At 36.8% G+C, this 12,119-nt stretch overlaps 2 pseudogenes; one reads left to right on the top strand and one right to left on the bottom strand.

Annotated features, from left to right (window-relative positions):
- Positions 1–1,298: 1,298 nt before the first annotated feature.
- Positions 1,299–1,486, bottom strand: LOC114201942 (DNA-directed RNA polymerases I, II, and III subunit RPABC4 pseudogene; annotated as a pseudogene).
- A 1,206-nt stretch (positions 1,487–2,692) lies between these two features.
- LOC114201913 (cytochrome c oxidase subunit 5B, mitochondrial pseudogene) lies at positions 2,693–3,079 on the top strand (annotated as a pseudogene).
- The last annotated feature ends 9,040 nt before the right edge of the window (positions 3,080–12,119 follow it).

Genomic DNA, 12,119 nt, shown 5'->3' with positions numbered 1-12,119 from the left:
TCTGGCTTTATAACTGGCTTTTTTCACTTACTATAATATTTTAAAGGTTCATCCCATTCATTTTTATGACTGAGTAATATTCCACTGTGTGGATGTACCATTTTGGTAATCCATTTATCTATTGATGGACATTTGGGTTGTTTCTACCTTTTGGCTATTATAAATAATGCTGCTCTGATCATTTGTGTACAAATGTTTGTCTGCACACATGTTTGAACTCTTTTGGCTTTAAACCTAGGAGTGGAATTTCTGAGTTCAATGGTGACTGAATGTTGAATGCTTTGAGGAAATGCCAGATTGTTTTCCATAGTGGCTGCAATGTATGAGGGTTCTTATTTCTCCATATCTTCCCCAAAACTTGTTATTTTCTGACTTTTTGACTCTAGACATCCTAGTGGGTGTGAAGCGGTATAGCTCATTGTGGTTTTGATTTGCATTTCCCTGAAGACTAATGACAATGTGCATATTTTTACATTCTTATTGACCACTTGTGTATCTTCCTTGAAGAAATGTAGACTCAGATCCTTTTCCCACTTTTAAACTGGGTTATTTGTCTTTTTATTATTAAGTTGTAAGAATTCTTTATATATTCTAGGTACAAGTCCTTTATCACATATATGATTTGTAAATATTTCTCCCACTCTGTGTACCCTTTTTTTTTTAAATGAAAAATTTAACTCAAAATAATGCATGCATGCTAAGTACCTTGGTATACTCAATACAAAATGATGCTGGAGAGTTTACAAAGTTGGTGATGGAATACAGTAGTTTCCAAGGAACTTACTTACTCAGACCTTCACAGGGCCCTAGAAAACTTCATTTTTAACAAGAATCCCAAAAGATTCTAGGCCTTAATTAAAAGTGTGGTTTAGGGAAGCACTTTAAACTTTCACTCTGTGTCAGATTACATATACAATGAAAGTAAATTATAAATCGGGCGCCTGGGTGGCTCAGATGGTTAAGCGTCTGCCTTCGGCTCAGGTCATGATCCCAGGGTCCTGGGATTGAGTCCCGCATCGGGCTCCCTGTTCCTTGGGAGCCTGCTTCTCCCTCTGCTTCTCTCTCTCTCTATCCCTCTGTCTCTCATGAATGAATAAATAAAATCTTTAAAAAAAAAGTAAATTATAAATCATGTAATTGAACAAAAAGCTTTTCTTTATAGAAACTATTAAATAGATACCTAAATACAAGATGGATTTTAAAATGAAATGTTATGTGTATTTGTAAAGACCGATACACTAATAAAGAGCTATACAACATGAACAGCAAATCCAAGTACAAATGAAGATAATCCTCTGAATTCCATGTTTCATCGAGCATCAAAAACCACCAATCTTTTAGTCCTTTTCTTGTACATTATTCTGTATCCACATTCTCTGCATCTGATTGGATCCCTGGATTTTATTTCATTTTCTGTGTGACATTCTCTGCAGATCTATATCATTGGCTGCTGCTTTGGGGGTTGAACGTCCTTTTCGGTGTCCATTGATAGTCCCTCTAAATACAACCAGCCAATTCCCTACCCATGTAGCCCGCAGAAACTTCGTACTCTGAACTCTGTGTACCCTTCTTGCACTTTCTTGAAGGTGTCTTTGAAGCACAGAGTTTTAAATTTTGATGAAATAGAAATTATCTTTTTTTCCCTTTTGTTGCTCATGTTTCTGGTGTCATGTCTAAGAGGACTTTTGCCAAATCCAAGGTCATGAAGATTCACTCCTAGGCTTTCTTCGAAGATTTTTGTAGTTTTAACTCATACATTTAGGTCTATGCTCTATTTTGAGTTAATTTTTAAATATGCTAGAGGTAGGGATCCAACTTAATTCTTTTACGTATGGATATCTAGTTGTCCAAGCACCATTTGTTGGGAGAGGGTATTCTTTCCCCATTCAATTATTTTGACACCCTTTTTGAAAATCAATTGACCATAGACCATGGGTTTATTTCTGGACTCTCAATTTTATTCCATTGGTTTATATGTCTAGTCTTATGCCAGTAACACATTGTCTTGATTTTTTAAATTTAATTTAATTTTTAATTTTATTTATTTGAGAGAGAGAGTGAGAGAGAGAGCACAAGAGGAGGTAGGGTCAGAGGGAGAAGCATACTCCCTGCTGAGCAGGGAGCCAGATGCGGGACTCGATCCTGGAACTCAGGGATCATGACCTGAGCCGAAGGCAGTCGCTTAACCAACTGAGCCACCCAGGCGCCCCACATTGTCTTGATTATTGTAGCTTTGTAGTAAGTTTTGAAATCAGGAAGTGTGAGTCCACCTCCTGTGTTCTTTTCCAAGATTGTTTTGGTTGTTTGGGGCCTCTTTTAATTCCATATGAATTTTAAGATCAGCTTGTCAATTTCTGCAAATAAGGCAGCTGGGATATTGATTGAGATTTTATTAAATTTATAGATCAATTTGAGGAGTATATTCATCTTAATGAAATTAAGTTAAATTAAATTAAATTAAGTCTCCTAATGCTTGAACATAGGATGTTTTTCCATATATTTGGGTCTTTTAAAATTTCTTTTAACAATGTTTCTTGGTTTTCAGTTTACAAGTCTTACACTTCTTTTGCTATTTCTAAGTATTTTATTCTTTTTGATGCTATTGTGAATGGAGTTGTTTTCTTAATTTTATTTTCAGATTGTTCATTGCAAGTGTATAAAAATACAACAGAGGCTGTTTGTGGTGGATGTGATGGCTTCAAGGTTACTTCGTGGAATTGGAGTGCTGGCCACGCAGGACCTCAGGGCACACGGTCCCAATGGAGTCGCCATGGTGCAGTGCATGGCATCTGCAGGTGGTGTTCCTACTGAGACGAGCAGGCACCCGGGCTGGAGAGGGAGGTCATGATGACTGCATGGAAGGGGTTAGACCCATAAATATGCTAGCCCCACAGGCAACTTCAGGCCCAAAGAAGACCCTAATTTAGTCCCATCTATCATCAACAAGCAAATAGTGGGCTGCATCTTTGAAGAGGACAATAGTGCCTTCATCTGTTTCTGGCTGCACAAAGGTGAGATCCACTGATGCCCTAGCTGTGGAACCCATTACAAGCTGGTGCCCCACCAGTTGGCCCACTGAGCCTTTGCACTAACTTACTCAAAATGTGCTGTGAAGTTTCTTCCTTCCACTAAAGAGCAACCATTGCATTGGCTCCTTCTCCTCCCTCCCCCAAAATACAATAGATTTTTATTTATTTATTTATTTATTTTTTAAAGATTTTATTTATTTGACAGAGAGACACAGCGAGAGAGGGAACACAAGCAGGGGGAGTGGGAGAGGGAGAAACAGTCCCTCTGCCGAGCAGGGAGCCCGATGCGGGGCTCAATCCCAGGACCCTGGGTCTATGACCTGAAGCCGAAAGCAGACGCTTAATGACTGAGCCACCCAGGCACCCCTACAATAGATTTTTAATTGATTTTATGATTTCCAATCTTGCCAAACTCATTTACTAGTCCTAATGGTATTTTTTAGGGTATTCTATATGATTTGGTCAAATGGTTTGTCTGCAACTGATCATGTAATCATGAGATGATCATGTGCTTTTTGTTTTTGTATTCTATTGATATGATGTATTACATTAATTGGTTTTTCGATGTTGAGTTAACCTTGCATTCCTGGTATAAATCCTACTTGATCATGGTGTATAATTTTTTTTTAAAGATTTATTTATTTATTTGAGAGAGAGAGAGTACATGAGAGGGGGGAGGGTCAGAGGGAGAAGCAGACTCCCTGCTGAGCAGGGAGCCTGATGTGGGACTCGATCCCGGGACTCCAGGATCATGACCTGAGCCGAAGGCAGTCGCTTAACCAACTGAGCCACCCAGGCGCCCCGGTGTATAATTTTTTAAATATGTTTTTAGATTTGATTTGCCAGTGTTTTGTTGAGGATTTCTGTATCCAGCTTTATAGTATTTATCGGTCTGTAGGTTTTTTTTTGTTTTTGTTTTTTTTTATTGTGATGTCCACTTTTGGTTTTAGCATCAGGGTAATATTGGCCTCATAACATGAGTTCAGAAGTGTTCCTTCCTCTTCTGCTATTTGGAAGAGTTTCTGAAGAATTGGTTTTAATTCTTTTTAAAGGTTTGCTAAAATTCAAGCCAGTTGGGCCTGGGCTTTTCTTTGTAGGTAGTATTTTGATTACTAATTCAATCTCTTCACTTGTCGTAGGTCTATTCAGATTGTCTTTTTCTTCTTCTTTTTAAAATTTTAAATGTATTTTATTTAACCAAATATATCCAAAACTATAATCAATTTTATAATCAGTTACCCAATTTATAAGCAATATAAAATTATGAATGAGATGTTTTATATATTTTTAGTACTAAATCTCAGAAATTTGGTGTGTATTCTACACCTATAGCACATCTCGACTTGTACCAGCAATGTCGCTTGTGGCTTGTGGCAGTGCAGCCCGGAGAGCCCGCCCCCCCACCCGCCAGCTGCATCCTCCCCCTACAACTCCTTCTCAAGACCAGCTGGCTGGTGCCCTAGGCCCCACCCACCCCCCCTCTTAGATTACATCACAAAGCCCACAGGCAGGCAAGTGGGGGCAGATATACCCACCTGTCTGGTGTGCTCAGATGCTCACATTCTCCCCACCTCAAGGCACCCAAGTTCTAAAAGGAAGTGATGGTCACCACAGAGCCATGGGGGTGGTTGGTCTGCCAGCTGGCCACTGGTGTTAAAAGGCCAGAAGCAGGAGTCTGAAGCCCCTTTGGTCCCTCACCCACAATGGCCCTCCACTCTGGCCACTGTTTTTTGAGTCAGCTTCAGTAGTTTGCATCTTGGTGGGAATTTTTCCATTTCATCTAAGTTATCCAATTTGTTGGCATACACTTGTTTATAGTATATTCCTTTATGATCCTTTTAAATTTTGTAAGGTCAGTAGTAATGTCCCCTCTTTCATTTCTGATTCTAGTAATTTGAGTCTTCGCTCTCTCGCTCTCTTTTTCTTGGTCAGTCTAGCTAAAGGTTTGTCAATTTTGTTGATCTTTTCAAAGAACTAACTTTTCTTTTGTTGATTCTATTTTTAATTTACTTTCCATTTCATTTATCTCTGCTATAATCTTTAGTATTTCCTTCCTCCTCCTTGATTTAGGTTGCTTATCTTTTTTCCAGTTTCTTAAGGTGTAAGTTAGGTTATTGATTTGAGATCTTCCTTTCTTCTTCTTCTTCTTTTTTTTTTATTAGAGAGAGAGAGTACAAGCAGGGGGAGCATCAGGCAGAGGGAGAAGCAGGCTCCCTGCTTAGCAGGGAGCCTGACATGGGACTCGATCCCAGGACCCTAGGATCATGACCTGGGCCAAAGGCAGCCGTTTAACCGACTGAGCCACCCAGGTGCCCCAGATCTTCCTTTTTTCTTAACAGAGGCATTTACAGCTATAAATTTCCCTCTAATACTGCTTTATCTGCATCCCATAAGTTTTGGTATCTTGTGTATTTGTTTTCATTTATCTCAAAGTATATTCTGATTTCTATTTTGATTTCTTTTTTGAGCCATTTGTTATTTGGGATTGTTTTGTTTAATTTCTATATATTTGTGAGTTTCCCACATTTTTTCCTGCTATTGATTTTTAATTGTATTCCATGTGGTCATAGAACATACTTTATATGGTTTATATCCTCTTAAGTTTCTTGAGGTCATTTTATGGCATACCATATGGGTTTATTCTGGACAATACTCCATGTGCACTGGAGAAAAATGCATATTCTGTTTTTGGGTACAGTGTTCCATATATGTGTCTTAGATCTAGTTGGTTTTTAGTGTTTTCCAAGTCTTCTATTTTCTTCTTGATCTTCTGTAGAGTTGTCCTAGCCATTATTGGCAGTGGGATGTAAAGTCTTCAACTATTATTGTAGAAATATTTCTTACTTTAATTCCATCAGTTTTTGTCTCATGTATTTTGGAGCTTCGTTGTTGGCTGCTTATATATTTGTAATCACTATACTTCATGATGGATTGACACTTTTATCATTATGAAATATTCCTGTTTATCTCCAGTACCCTATTTTGTTTGTTTGGAAGTCTATTTTGTGTGACACTAGCATAAACATTTCAGCTTTTTTGTAGTTGTTGTTTGCATGATGTATCTTTTGCCATATTTTTTTTTACTTTCAATCAGTTTGTATTGTGGGTTATTAAGCATTTCTACTGTATATATAGTTGTATCATTTTTAAAAATCCACTCTCATAATCTTTGCTTTTTTATTAGATTTTGTTATTGCAATCATTTATATACTTGGATTTGCATGTGTCATTTAATTTAATTTTTCCTTTTCTATATATCTTATGGGATTTTTTATTCCTCTATTCCTTATATCTGTTCATGTCTTCTGCCCGTTTTTAAACTGGATTATTTGTTTTTTTGGTGTTCAGTTTTATAAGCTCTTTATATATTTTGGATACTAACCCTTTATCAGACATGTCATTTGCAAATATCTTTTCCTGTTCTGAGGGTTGCCTTTTAGTTTTGTTGATTGTTTCCTTTGCCATGCAAAAGCTTTTTATCTTGATGAAGTCCCAATAGTTCATTTTTGCTTTTGTTTTCCTTGCCTCAGGAAACATATCTACAAAGAAGTTTCTATGGCTGATGTCAAAGAGGTTACTGCCTGTGTTCTCCTCTAGGATTTTGATGTTTTTGGGTCTCACATTTAGGCCTTTAATCCATTTTAATTTCTTTTTATGTATGGTATAAGAAAGTGGCCCAGTTTCATTCTTTTGCATGTTTTTATCCAGTTTTCCTAACACCATTGGTTGAAGAGACTGTCTTTTTCCCATTGGATATTCTTTCCTGCTTTGTTGAATATTGACCATATAGTTGTGCGTTCATTTCTGGGTTTTCTATTCTGTTCTGTTGATCTGTGTGTCTATTTTTCTGCCAATACCATAATGTTTTGATCACTAAAGCTTTGTAATATAACTTGAAGTTCAGAATTGGGATGCCGCCACCTTCGCTTTTCTTTTTCAAGGTTGATTTGGCTATTTGGGGTCTTTGGTGGTTCTTTCAGAATGACTGAAATTAAAAACACAAGAAATAAGAAGTGTTGACAAGAATATGGAGAAAAAGAAACACTTGTGCAATGTTGGTGGGAATGCAAAGTGGTGTAGATTCTGTGAAAAACAGTGTGGAGGTTTCTCAGAAAATTAAAAATAGAACTACAATATGATCCAGTAATTCACTACTGAGTATTTACCCAAAGAAAATGAAAACACTAATTTGAAAAGATATATGCACCCCTATGTTTATTGCAGCACTATTTACAACAGCCAAGATATGGAAATGACCCATGTCCATCGATAGAAGAATGGATAAAGAACAGGTGGTATGTGTGTGTATGTATATAAATATATATAATGGAATATTACTCAGCCATAATAAAGGATGAGATCTTGCCATTTAAATGACCTGGATGGATCTAGAGAGTATAATGCTAAGTGAAATAAGTCAGTCAGAGAAAGACAAATACCATATGATTCCACTCATGTGTGGAACTTAAACAAAACAAAGAAAGAAGGAGACAAAAAACCAGACTTAACTACAGAGAACAAACTTGTGTTTGCCAGAGGGAAGGTGGGTGGGGGGGATGTTGAAACAAGTGAAGGGAATTAAGAGTACACTTATGTTGGCAAGCACTGAGTAATGTATAGAATTTTTGAATCATTATATTGTAACCTGAAGCTAATGTAACACGGTATGTTAGTTATACTGGAATTAAAATAAAAACTAAGGAAACAACATTGGTACATCACTAATAACTAAATTCCACACTTTATTAAAATTTCACTAATTTTCCCTGATGTCCTTTTTCTTTTCCAGTATCCCATCTAGGATGCCACATTGCATTTTGTCATCATGTCTCCTTAGCCTCCTCTGGTCTGTGACTGTTTCTCAAAGTTTCTTGGTTTTTGATAATTAGAGACCTTTGAGGAATATTGGTCAGAGATTTAGTAGACTCTCATTTGGGATTTGTTTGATATGCTTCTCATGCTTCTACTAGTTAGGAGTAGACCTCTATAATGTGAATGTTTGTTTGCTTGATGTAGGAGTAGACCTCTATAATGTGAATGTTTGTTTGCTTGATGTTGTCTGAGTAATCCCTTAACTTATCATCATTTTAAAAAATTCTATTATCTTGGGGCACCGGGGTGGCTCAGTCAGCTAAGCGTCTGCCTTTGGCTCAGGTCATGATCCTAGGGTCCTGGGATTAAGCCCCGGGTCAAGCTCCTTGCTCAGTGGGGAGTCTGCTTTTCCCTCTGCACAGGGTGCTTTGTGCCTGTGTTGCCTTGGTGAGTACTGACCCAGGGTGTTCTGGTGTGTGCCATGCTGGAGTTGCTTTTGTGGATGGCTGGGGCTGGTGTGGGCTGGGGGCTAGGGGCTCACTGAGGCAGCAGACCAGTTAGGGCGCCCAGACTGTGCACTGGTCTGTGCTTTTAAGGTGAAGGGGAATGTAAACTGTGGAGCTCACCAACCCCTCCAACTCAGAGAAAGTTCCAGCAGCGGAGCTCACCAACCCCTCCAACTCAGAGAAAGTTCCAGCAGCTCCCTCACCATTTGGTGGAGTTCTAGGGCTGGTTCCTTTATATTCTAGTTGCCCTTTAAAAGGTTTAAAACCATGGCTTTTTTTTTTTTTTTTTCTGTTTCCCAGGGCAGACAAATCTGCTCCTGGTCTCTCAATACTATCTCTCCCCACTGCAGTTCACAGTGTCAGGGGTGGGGGTTCCCTTTGTTACTTTGTCTCCCTCTCTCCTGCTGTTCTCTGTGTGGTCTCTTTATCTTTTGTTGTGCTGACACTGTTCAATCAGCTATGAGTTCTTCAGGAGGAGATGCTCTATGAATATATATCATTTGGTGTGTTCTGCAGAAGAGGTGAATTCAGGGTGTTCCTATGTCACCATCTGGGACCAGAAACTGTAGTTAAACTTTTTTGAAACTTTTAATTTTTATATAATTATATTTTTACCCATAACATAGCTTCCCCTAACAGTAATGTTTGCATAATGATTGTACTTATACCTCTTTAAAGTTGTTTGTGGGCACATTGGCGCAGAATTTTTCAGGTTCCGGTTTGTTTAAAATTTTTTTTCTTTTTCTATAACCTTGATATTTGAAACTAGCTTCATTGGATGTGAAATCCTTGGTTCACACTTTTTTCTTTGAAAGAGAAAAAGCATTTCTTGAAAATGCTGCTTCATTGCCTTGCCTTATATGTTGTTTTTGGAAAGCCTGATTCAGATTAATTAATTTGACTTCATGGATAATTTCATCATTTTGCCTAGAGGCTTAGAGGATATATCTTATCTTTCATGTCTAATAATTTTACTAGGATATGTCTTGGAGTTGATCATTTTGGTTTATTTTCCCAGAAACCTAGTGGGACCTTTCAATGTGTAGACTAAAGTCTTTCACTTTGGAAATTTTTCTTGGATTATAGGTTTAAATCTTTTAAATATTAGTTCTGTTACATTGTTTTGTTTTTCTTCCCCAGTAATTCCAATTACATATTGCCATTCCTTTGCTTCTCTTTCAATTCACCAATTTCTTTCTATCCTTTTTACTTTCTTCTTGGTTTTATTTTCATTCTCTCAGTTATTTTTTCTGCCTTTTTCAATGCACCTTATTAAATTTTCTTGAGTCTATTTTCTCTTTACAACCTTGTAATTTATCTTCACTTCTGAGATAATTTTATCTCTTTCTTCCATTTATTTTCTAGTCTGATCAATTTTCTCATTGTTTTTTTCTTGATTTATTTTGAAAGTCTGAATCCAGGTGATTTTTTTCATATCCCCAAATGTTTGTCTGCATGTTTTTTAATTCAGTTTGGAATGTTGTCTTACAGGTTTTTTTTCTGCTTCACAGTTGTTTTCTGTAAAGAGATGTTTATCAGTTGAGGTATGTTGGATCTTGTTTTCTGATTTTTTTGGTACTAACTCTATAGATTTACCAAAAGTTACTTCTCACTTCTTTTTGTCTTATATTTTTTCCCTAGAAGCCATACTTTTTGAAGACTGCTACTTCAAATTGTGCATACTAATAAGTTACTTCCTTTTACTCTGTGTTCTGGCCTACCAGGACATTTTAAAACATATTTTTATACTTGAGTTAGACTTACTCTTTCTTTCAATGATTTTAGATTAATCCTAGGCCCATGACTAACTTCCTTATTTCCTACACTTTTTATCAGCCTGCCTTGCTCATTACAGAAGTTTGTGGTGCACCATGAATGTGACAGAGTACTTCCTGGAATTTGGTATTTTTTTAAAACATAGTTATATTGATGTTTGGGGATTTTTCTGCTTTAAGTTATGCTTCCCCTGTGGTTTTAGTGCCATTTAGAATTTGTTTTTGTTATTTGTATTGAAAGACACAAACCAAGGCAGGCACCATTGTCTTCATCAACCTGGAAGTCTAATTAATCTTTTAAAAATTTTTCCTAACTTAGAAAAACCAGATCCACCGTCCCCTACTTTGCTGAGATCACAAGGTATCATTTTCCTTACCTGACTAGCTTAAGACCGTCCCACCTTTGCTGATGACAAAACAGATCTTGGAAGTGGTCTTAGATTGTAGCTTGTATAAAAGAAAACCTATCCTCAGACACTGGGTAGTATACACTTACCTCTTTCTTTCTTATAAATAGCAGTATTTATTTTAGGTTTTCATTTTAATTCCAGTTAGTTAACAGAGTGTTATATTAGTCTCAGGTGTACAATATAGTGATTCAACACTTCCATACATTCCCCGGTGCTCATCACCAGTGCCCTCCTTCATCCCCATCACCTAGTTCACCCATCCCCCACACCCACCTCCCCTCTGCTGACCATCAGTGACTTCTCTATAAATAAGAGTCTGTTTCTTGATTTGCCTCTCTCTCTTGTCCCCCTTTTGATCCTTCGTTTTGTTTCTTAATCCACATGTGAGTGAAATCATATGGCATTTGTCTTTCTCTGACTTATTTTGCTTAGCATAATACTCTCTAGCTCCATCCACGTTGTTGCAAATGGCAAGATCTCATTCTTTTTCAAGGCTGAATAAGATTCCATTGTATATACATACCACATCTTCTTTATCCATTTATCAGTTGATGACATTTGGGCTCTTTCCATAATTTAACTATTGTTTGGATACTAACCCTTTACCAGATATGCCATTTGCAAATATCTTCTCCCATTCTATAGGCTACCTTTTAGTTTTGTTGACTATTTCCTTTGCTGTGCAGAAGGTTTTTATTTTCATGAAGTCCAAATCATTTATTTTTGCTTTTGTTTTCCTTGCCTCAGGAGACATATCTAGAAAGAAGTTGCTATGGCTGATGTCAAAGACGTTACTGCCTGTGTTCTCCTCTAGGATTTTAATGGTTTCCTGTCTCACATCCATTTTGAATTTATTTTTGTTTATGGTATAAGGATGTGGTCCAGTTTCATTCTTCTGCAGGTTACTGTCCAGTTTTCCAACACCATTTGTTGAAGAGACTGTCTTTTTCCCATTGGACATTCTTTCCTGCTTTGTCAAAGATTAACTGACCATACAGTTATGGGTTTATTTCTGGATTTTTAATTCTATTCCATTGATTTATGGTCTCTTCCCTTTTTGAGGCTGAACTTTGTTTCTCCTTTGAAGGACCAAGTTAAGTTCAGCTTTTGTTTTCAGATTTGAGTGATTTTATTTTAACATGTAAATTTGAGTACATATAGTAATAGAATATTTTAAATTCTATACAAATCTTTGTCATTATTCTTTAAGGATAGTGTGCCTTATCTTTTTATGGTCAGCAACAAGATCTTTTGGTCAGTCAAATTTCTTAGTTTCCTTTTTATTTTTATGGAATAAAAGGTCCAATTTACTTTGAAACTTTACCATATATTTGCTTCTGATCTTTTAAAAATTATTATGTTTTATTTAATGAATACTTGCTCATTTAACAATATAATGTGGTCATAAATGTCATATTCTCATCTCTGACTATGAGGCAGTCATATTTCTAGGTGTTTAATGCCATTCTAATACCAGTTGGTCTTGCTCTCTTTTTAGAGCTGATTTTAAAAATCATTCTTTTAGGATTTGCCTCTCTGATATACTTACTCTCTGATTTTATTATTCATATCAGAAATAAACTCACC

This window comes from Eumetopias jubatus, unplaced genomic scaffold (genome assembly GCF_037043125.1).
Source record: "Eumetopias jubatus isolate StellerSeaLion01/CBP00866 unplaced genomic scaffold, mEumJub1_p1.0 scaffold_60, whole genome shotgun sequence".
Lineage (NCBI taxonomy): Eukaryota > Metazoa > Chordata > Mammalia > Carnivora > Otariidae > Eumetopias > Eumetopias jubatus.
This window is presented reverse-complemented; position numbering and strand designations above follow the sequence as displayed.